General features: G+C 40.1%; 1 non-coding gene across 1 annotated transcript; it reads right to left on the bottom strand.

The window, feature by feature from the left end:
• Positions 1–7,781: 7,781 nt before the first annotated feature.
• Positions 7,782–7,945, bottom strand: LOC128777535 (U1 spliceosomal RNA). The gene has a single exon (XR_008422779.1). It is a non-coding gene; the product is annotated as a U1 spliceosomal RNA (small nuclear RNA).
• Between the last annotated feature and the right edge of the window lie 1,318 nt (positions 7,946–9,263).

Below are 9,263 nucleotides of genomic sequence, written 5' to 3'. Positions count from 1 at the left end.
TGTGCCCTTTGTAAGGAAGTTACTCTGCATTGCCTGCACTCAGGAGAGGGAAGTTAAGCTCCTCCTCCTAGACAGAAAAGTGTTACATAAATAATTTGGAACTCATCTGCATAAGAGATTTGTCTCTTCTCTCCCTTTATTTATTTATTAAGTCATTTATCTATATCAGTATGGACTCATGGATATTTATTTTGTACTTTGGGCTCTAATCCAATAGTACTTTATTTATTTGCTCAAATTGTTCTGGTTTTGCCCAGTGGGAGCTCTGTACTTGGCTCCTGTGTTTCTTTAACATGCCCCCAACAATGGTTGTGTTTTGTTTCTTTGAGTGCTTCCTTGCTTTCTGGCACCTCAGGCTGCTCTGGGCTCATCTTAGAATGCCAGTCTTAGAATTCCCTATTTTTCTGAGGAGCCCTGGTCCCTTTCATTGAAGAATTATGTCAGAAACAAAGATTCTGATGGTGAATATTCTTTTCTAAAGTGCAAAGAAAAATTCCCTAGCTTAATATGGTTTATCCCAGGCCGAGCCAGTGCCATTTAACCAATGTTGGTTGGCTGACCCTTGGCCACCTGGTTTCTTACACATATAAAACTTATGGGAGCTTCTCCTCTCCCTTTCTTCCCGTCCAATTTATATTTTTAAAACTTCTATTTGAAGACATGTTATTTTAAAAGCTTGGAAGGTTACCTGAGTATAGTGAATTAATATGTAACTTTTGAGGAGACCTAAGGTAAGGTAGCAGGAAGAAAATTGGGCATTACAGAAACCATTTACATTTTCTGTCAAATACCTCATCAACCTGCTTCAGGTTTCCTGTAGAGAGCAGACACAAATCCGTCCTACACTGCTCCTATGATTGTGTGGGGCAGTTTGACCTCATTAACACACAGATCCCTAGAATTATTCCGTTTATAACATTTAAAAATGTTACATAGAAAGTTAACCTGATAAAATCAAGCAGTAAAAAGTCTAAAGAATAGTTCTTAAATAGATCTAACATTAGATTAGAAATATAAGTTCTAGGGAGCACCTGGGTGGCTCAGTAGGTCAAGCCTCTGACTCTTGGTTTCTGGTCAGGTCATGATCTCATGGTTCATGGGTTCACACCCCGAGTAATGCTCTGCGGTGACAACATGGAGCCTGCTTGGGATCCTTTCTCTCCCTCTCTCTCTGTCCGTCCCCTAGTCACGCTGTCTTTGTCTCTCTGTAAATAACTAAATAAACTTAAAAAAAAAAAAAAAAAGAGGGGTGGCTGGGTGGCTCAGTTGGTTAGACATCCATCTTTGGCTTAGGTCCTGATCCTCAACATTCCCCAGTTCGAGCCCCACATTGGGCTCTGCGATGATAGCTCAGAGCCTAGAGCCTGTTCTGGATTCTGTGTCTCCCAATCTCTCTCTGCACCTCCCCCACTTACACTCTGTCTCCCTCTGTCTCAAAACTGAATACACATTTAAAAATTTTTTTAAATAAATACAAAGAGGGCCGCCTTGGGTGGCTCAATCTTTTGGGTGTCGGACTTCAGCTCAGGTCATGACCTTGCAGTCCCTGGATTGGAGCCCCGCGTCGGGCTCTGTGCTGACAGCTGGGAGCCTGGAGCCTGCTTCGGATTCTGTGTTTCCTTCTCTCTGCTCCTCCCCTGCTTGCACTCTGTCTCTCAAAAATAAATAAACTATAGATAGATAGATAGATAGATAGATAGATAGATAGATAGATAGACAGACGTTCTAATGCAGTGGTCTGTGCCCATCATAGCATATGCCATGGCGTCTCACCATATAATATACCACAGGATGAGGAGAACCTTATGGTACTTTTCCTGTGAAACCATCCCAGACTTGTCATTTCTTATGTCAGTGACCATGACCTGACCTCCTCCTTTTGCTCCTATCAGGCAAACAGCCTTGGCTCTCTTTCCAGCTGACCAGGGCTGTCCTGTCACTTTCTTGTTTTTCCACCGGTATTGTCCAGGTGGTAGTGTCATCTTGCTTATGATTTGCCACACGGTGTCTTTTCCTTTTTTTGGCATGCCCTCAATTTCAACTTCCTTCATGGAGCTTAAGCAGATGAAATGCAATTAGGGAATACATTCCCAGCAAGAATCTCCCACATTTTTCCTTGATTCAAATTATAAAGAAAAGAAGCACAAAATGGAAAGAATATATCCTACCCTCAGTGAAAACTAGTTTTCTTTCTTATCAGAATGTAAACAGGTGGGATCATGTGCGTAAAGGCAAATAAATGGGCTTTTAAAGTCAGTAGAACTAGATTTGAATCCTGACCCAACCGTTGACTGACTGTGTGATCTTGGGCAAATTATGTACCTCTCTGAAGCTCATTTTTCTTATCTATAAAATTGGAATAATAGCATCCGATCTCACATGTGACTACAAAGTTGATTATTTAAGTCACATAATAAATGCTAGTTCCTTCCCCCTTCTCCTTTCTAAGAAATTCTATGTGGGAGAAAATTTCTCGCAAGTTACTCAACCTTTGGTACCACCCTACAGCCAAGTATTTCTAGTCTGTAGTAGGAGGCACAGAAAGACAAAAAACATCTGTTTTAGGGCTGAGGAAACTTTGATCCCCAGAGTGCGATGACTTGACCAAGGTCAAGCTACAAAAGACTAGGATGCTATTCCAGAAGCCTTCCCGTTCATTCATGGAATATTTACTGAAAATCTATCATGTAGCACATACCATGCTAGGCACCAGAAGTATAAAACTGGAAAAGGCATAGACTTCAGAATCTTCTAAGAGAGATTAACACATTCAGCAAACCATAATGTGATGTGATGTGTGCTAATATCCCTCCTGTGGAGGAAATATAAGAGCCCAGGGCTGCTTCTGTACCAGAATATGAATGTGAAAGTCAATTGAAAGAGGCCGTAGAATGCTTCAGGTTGAATCGTAATGGAAGGGAAGTGACTTTTTACAGAGTTTCCCCTTACCCTAAAGCTTCATTCATTCCTCTACTCTTTCATCCAACAGGCATTTATAGAAGACCCACTGTGTGTATGACGTTGTCTATGGAACCAAGGATGTAGAGATGAACACAGTAAGATCACTGCCTCAAAACTCAGAAATTAAAGAAATGTAAGTTGACAGCTTTCTGGCTCTTTGACATGTATGTGTTTTAAAGAAATCCTAGGAGTAATGTAAGCTTAAATGTGATGTGTTAATGCAGGTACTTAAAGAAAGTACTACAATGAAAACTGTATTATTTCAAACATGTATCTTCAGTATAGAGGACTCTCCTCCTCTGAAATGTAGGAGGGAACGGTGATTCTTAAAAGTTGGTCAAGCTTCATATTTATTCTCTCGCTATCATGAATAAGCAGTCTGAATTGCCATGGTTGAGAATTGATTTCTAATGCACGCCAGCATCATTGCAGTTAATTTTCGAATCTCAAATCTTTTCTCTGACCCTGAAATAGAAATGACAAAGTTGACGTGCACACATACATATGTATTCGTATCTATAGGTATATGTATCTGTGTGTATATGTATTTGTGTATAATATAGGTTGTTATCACATATGTACACAAATATATAAATAATTTTTTTACCAACTCGTACTAACTCAGTTAGTTCACCACTGTTAAAATGCAATCACAAAGTTATCAAATTGATGTAACAAAATCAATATCTATTAGTGGTTTTTTTTGGTTTGTTTTTCCTTGCCATCTTCTAAACCATTTTCTCTTAAAGTAAGCCAACTTCTCAAATGCGAGGGTGTTAGTGTCAGCACATAACAGAACTGATGGCCTAATCAATTTTTTTGCTTTTTAACATTATCTACAAGGCTTAGGTCAACATTATTTATTCATTTTTATTTGGAACCAGCTTTGTGGAACTTCACTGAAGGGATGCGAGCTACTATTTTATTTCTATAAATATCTGCTGGTAGCGGGTATAGCCTACAGGACAGAAGTGCTGCTTTCAAAGATTTATAATGACCTCAATTACGATACTTCAAAGAAAGGAAGTGGAGAGAATCATAAATACTCTATGGATGCCTTTCCTCCAAGCCTTGTTAAGGTCTCTCTTCCCTAGAACATCTCCAGTCTAGCACTCAGTCAGAAAGAAGAAGCCGTGTTCTTTCTCATAAATTCCCTTTTGCAATATCAAGAGATCGGTGATGGATGGTAAAACTGTCAAAACAATTTATGGTAGAAAAAAACTCCTTTTTAGAGCACAATGTCTCCATACAGTATTTCTATAGCCTAATCTGAAATTATCCATTCAAGTCATGATGCCTCTCTACCTTAAGAGAATATCACAGCACACTCTAAGCTTGGATTTTAGGCCATCCAATTTTGATACAGGAAATGGTGTTTGTTAGACATAATGTCTTTTCCAGGGAAGGTTGATCACAGGAAAATCTTTCTTAAGTAAACGCTCCAGGGAATGGCAAAAATCGATTGCCTTGTAAAAAAGGTCTTTCCCTAAAGGTCAAATCCACTTTCATGATAAAGTGCAGGGAGTTATTTATACAGAGTAGCTCAAAAGTAGTGAGGTATGCCATAGCTCCTCCCTCCCCCCTTTACTTATAATGACAAAGCCACGTGTGAAATCTGTTCCTCTTTCTTTTTTAATTCTATTTTTAAGTAACCTGTACACACAATGTGGGGCTCAAACTGAAAACCCCGAGATCGAGAGCCACGTGCTCCATCGACTGAGCCATCCAGGTACCCCTGAAATCCATCGCTCTTGAGGCTTATGTATAAATGCAAAATAATAAAACTGCTTTCAGATCAAACTCCGTCAGAGATACTAGCACTATTGAAATGGAAGCATGAGTTACATCTTACTTAACATACTGGTATCTCTTAACGTACTCTGTTCATCTCAGTGCACTATAATACTCTAGTACTTCCTACTGTTAAAAAAAAAGAGAAAAAAATGTGACATTCGTATTATTGTCTCTTTTTTCTTCTTAAAATTTTCAAAAGTATTTATTTCTGACAGAGACAGAGACAGAATGTGAGTGGGTTAGGGGCAGAGAGAGAGAGAGGGAGACACAGAATCCAAAGCAGGCTCCAGGCTCCGAGCTGTCAGCACAGACCCTGACCCGGGGCTCAAACTCACGGGCCGTGAGATCATGACCTGAGCCGAAGTCGGATGCTCAACCGAGCCACCCAGGCGCCCCAATCTCTTTTTTTTTTCTTGCATCTTGAACTGTCTTCATATTATTGCAGTTTCTGGCTCACATGCATTCCACTGAATATCGAGTAGATAAGAAAATATCTCCATGAAATACAGAACAAGGGAATACTTCATTGAGATGTAGGTATCTTGAAGTACTCCACTAATCCTAAATGTTATTGTAATTCTTTCATTCATATTAGGGTAACAGAACAGGAGTTGAAGTAGAATAAAGTTGGCATCCTTTTGTGCCAGTTAACAGCATTTGGAAAGATTCATGCCGTACCCAGCAAGGCCTCCTACTCTGATTACTTATAAACCTATCTTTGAGGAGCAACTGCTGCCACAGATCATATGGTCTTTACAGCTTTGATTTTTTGGCTCCAAAACCAACAAGATGTTTTTTCTCATACAGAACCATCTCCTCGTGCATCATAGCAAGCCAGTGTGATATGCTCGCTACTATGCTTTTATGATGTGAGCATGCGGGGGCATTATTTTAATTCCACTCTCAGAGCCCTTCTACCTCTGAAACAATTAACAAGAGAGCAGTTGCTCAGTGACTTTCCATTTCTTTCAAATGATCACATATTGTGAGTTGTCTGGCTGGCTCAGTTGGAAGAGCATGCGACTCTTGATCTCGGGGTCATGAGTTCAAGCCCCGCGTTGAGTGTGGAGATTACTAAAAAAAAATCAACTCAAATGATCAGATTGGAATTCAAGTCGACCGACATACTTGCTCTGTGCCAGATGTTCCCATGGAGCCCTCTGAGCAGAGTGCAAGAACTTTACCACCCCAAGCCTGGGCATCCATCCCTCTTTGAAAGCCCCATTCCTATTGCCTCAGTCTTGAGCCCTGACTAAGCCTCTCTTCGGTGTCTTTACACTCAAGGTCACATCTCCTCTGACTCCTCCCAGAGGGACTAGTGTCTTCTCACCCACCGGAGACTTTAAATTCTTTGGGAAGAGTAACGTACCCAGGCTGTAACCAGGACACTCAAGAGCTTCCAACAAATTTTGGGGCCCCCTAATCCCCCCATCCCACACCCCCCTGTAATCCTTGCTCAGTATGCAGCTGTAATTTCTTCTGGTCATGTCTGTTCTGTCCATCCTGCTCTGGATTTCTCCTTCACACTTCTTTCCTATCTCCCTCAACAACCTTGTTCCGGTGAACAAAATCCCCCATATCCTCATTGCTTCCCTAAAGACTCCATCCGATATCCTTGAGACCAGCCTCATTTTAAAGGATGTTACTTGTCCCTCAGGCTGTAGCCTGGCTAATGGAGGCTGCCTGTCCTACAAGTCCCCCAGAGTCTCTACACCATTCACTTCCACCCTCAGGGAAGATGGGTCCACCCTATCCCTTTGAGACTCTTGCCATTTGTCCTCTGGCCCCACTTTCCTGGCTTCACCAGCTACCTTACCACTATCCTTCTCACTGAAGGGTGCTCTGGTTTTATTTCATCATGATAAGTATATTCTTTTTTTTTTTTTTTTAAGTTTATTTCTTTATTTTGAGAGAGAGACAGAGACAGAGGGAGGGGCAGAGAGAGAGAAACCAAGCAGGCTCTGCACTGTCAGCATAGAGTCTGACGTGGGGCTCAAATTCACGAACAGTGAGATCATGATCTGGGCCAAGATTGACAGTCAGACACTTAATAGACTGAGCCACCCACACATCCCAGTAAGTGTAGTCTTAATCCCCATCATTTATTTCACCCACCCCCTTACCCACCTCCCCTCTGGGAGCCATTAGTTTGTTCTCTATAGTTAAAAGTCTGTTTTTTCATTTCTCTCTCTCTCTCTCTCTCTCTCTCTCTCTCTCTCTTTGCTCATTTGTTTTGTTTCTTAAATTCCACACATGAGTGAGAGTATATAGTATTTGGCTGACTTACTTCGATTAGCAATATACTTTCTAGCTTTATCTGTGTTGCAAATGGCAAGATTTCATTCTTTTTTATGGCTGAATAATATTCCATTGTATCTATATGCCACTTCTTCTTTATCTATTCATCTACTGATGGACACTTGACTATTGTAAATAATGCTGCCACTATAAACATACGGGAGCATGTATCCCTTTGAATTAGAGTTTTTGTATTTTGGGGGTAAATACCCAGTAGTGTGATTCCTGGATCATAGGGTAGTTCTATTTTTAACTTTCTGAGGAAACTCCATACTGTTTCCCAGAGTGGCTGCACCAGTTTGCATTCCCACCAACAGTGCAAAAGGGTTCCTTCTTCTCCACATCCTTGTCAACAAACACTTGTTGTTTCCTGTTTTTGATTTTAGCCATTCTGACAGGTGTGAGGTGATATCTCATTGTACCTTTAATTTGTATATCCCTGAGAATGAGTGATGTTGAGCATCTTTTCATGTGTCTGTTGGCCATATAGATGTCTTCTTCAGAGAAATGTCTTTTCATGTCTTCTGCCCATTTTTAAATTGGATTATTTGGTTTTGGGGTATTGAGTTTTGTAAGTTCTTCAAATATTTTGGTTACTAACCCTTTATTGGATATGTCATTGGCAAATATCTTCTCCCATTCAGTAAGTTGCCTTATAGTTTGTTGATGGTGTCCTTCCCTGTGCAGAAGCTTTTTTTTTCCTTTTTTTTTTTTTTTTTTTTTTTTGCCAGGGGAAAGCACGAACGCAGTCCCCCACTACTACAAATTATGCAGTCGAGTTTCCCACATTTGGGGAAATCGCAGGGGTCAGCACATCCGGAGTGCAATGGATAAGCCTCGCCCTGGGAAAACCACCTTCGTGATCATGGTATCTCCCCTGCCAGGTAAGTATTGCAGAAGCTTTTTATTTTGATGTAGTCCCAATAGTTTATTGTTGCCTTACCTCTAGACATATCTAGACATGTTGCAATGGCCTATGTCAGAGAAAGTACTTCCTGTGTTCTTTTCTAGGATTTTTATGGTTTCAGGTATGACATTTAGGTCTTTAATCCATTTTGAGTTTATTTTTGTGTATGGTGTAAGAAATTGGCCCAATCTCATTCTTTTGCATGTAGCTGTCCAGTTTTCCCAACACTGTTTTTTGAAGAGATGTCTTTTTCCCATTGCATATTCTTGCGTCCTTTCTTGAAGATGAATTGACCATGTAATTGTGGGTTTATTTCTGGGTTTTCTATTGTGTTTCATTTTTCTATGTGTCTATTTTTGTGCCAGTACCGTACTGTTTTAATTATAACTGCTCTGTAATATCACATGAAATCTGGAATTATGTGATACCTCCAGCTTTGTTTTTCTTTTTCAAGATTGCTTTCACTATTTAGGGACTTTTGTGGTTCCATACAAATTTTAGGACTATTTGTTCTAGTTCTGTGAAAAATGCTGTTGGCATTTTGATAGGGATTGCATTAAATCTGTAAATTGCCTTGGGTAGTATGAACATTTTAACAATATTTGTTCTTTCAATCCATGAGCATGGAATACCTTTCCATTTGTTTGTCATCTTGAATTTCTTTCATTGGTGTTTTATAGTTTTCAGAGTACAGATCTTTCACCTCTTTTGTTAGGTTTATTCCTAGGTGTTTTATTACTTTTGGTGCAATTGTCAGTGGGATTGTTTTCTTAATTTCTCTTTGTGCTACTTTATTATTAATGTACAGAAATACAACAAATTTCTTTTTTTCTTTTACATTTATTTATTTATTTTTGAGAGACAGAGAGAGACAGAGCACAAGTGGGGGAGGGGCAGGAGAGAGAGGGAGACCCAGAATTCAAAGCAGGCTCCAGGCTCTGAGCTGTCAGCACAGAGCCCGACGCTGGGCTCGAACTTATGAATCATGAGATCATGACCTGAGCCGAAGTCAGATGCTTAACTGACGGAGCCACCCAGGCGCCGCAAGAAACGCAACAGATTTCTGTATATTGATTGTGTGTCCTGTGACTTTACTGCATTCGTTTATCAGTTCTAGTAGTTTTCCAGTGGAGTCTTTAGGATTTTCTATATATAGGGTCACATCACCTGCAAATAGTGATAGTTTTACTTCTTCTTTAGCAATTTGGATGCCTTTTATTTCTTTGTCTTGTCTGATTACTGTGGCTAGCACTTTCAGTACTATGTTGAATAAGGTGTTAAGGGGATATCCTTGTCTTATTCT

This window comes from Panthera pardus, unplaced genomic scaffold, assembly GCF_024362965.1.
Source record: "Panthera pardus isolate Hobbes unplaced genomic scaffold, ASM2436296v1 HiC_scaffold_16, whole genome shotgun sequence".
NCBI lineage: Eukaryota > Metazoa > Chordata > Mammalia > Carnivora > Felidae > Panthera > Panthera pardus.
This window is presented reverse-complemented; position numbering and strand designations above follow the sequence as displayed.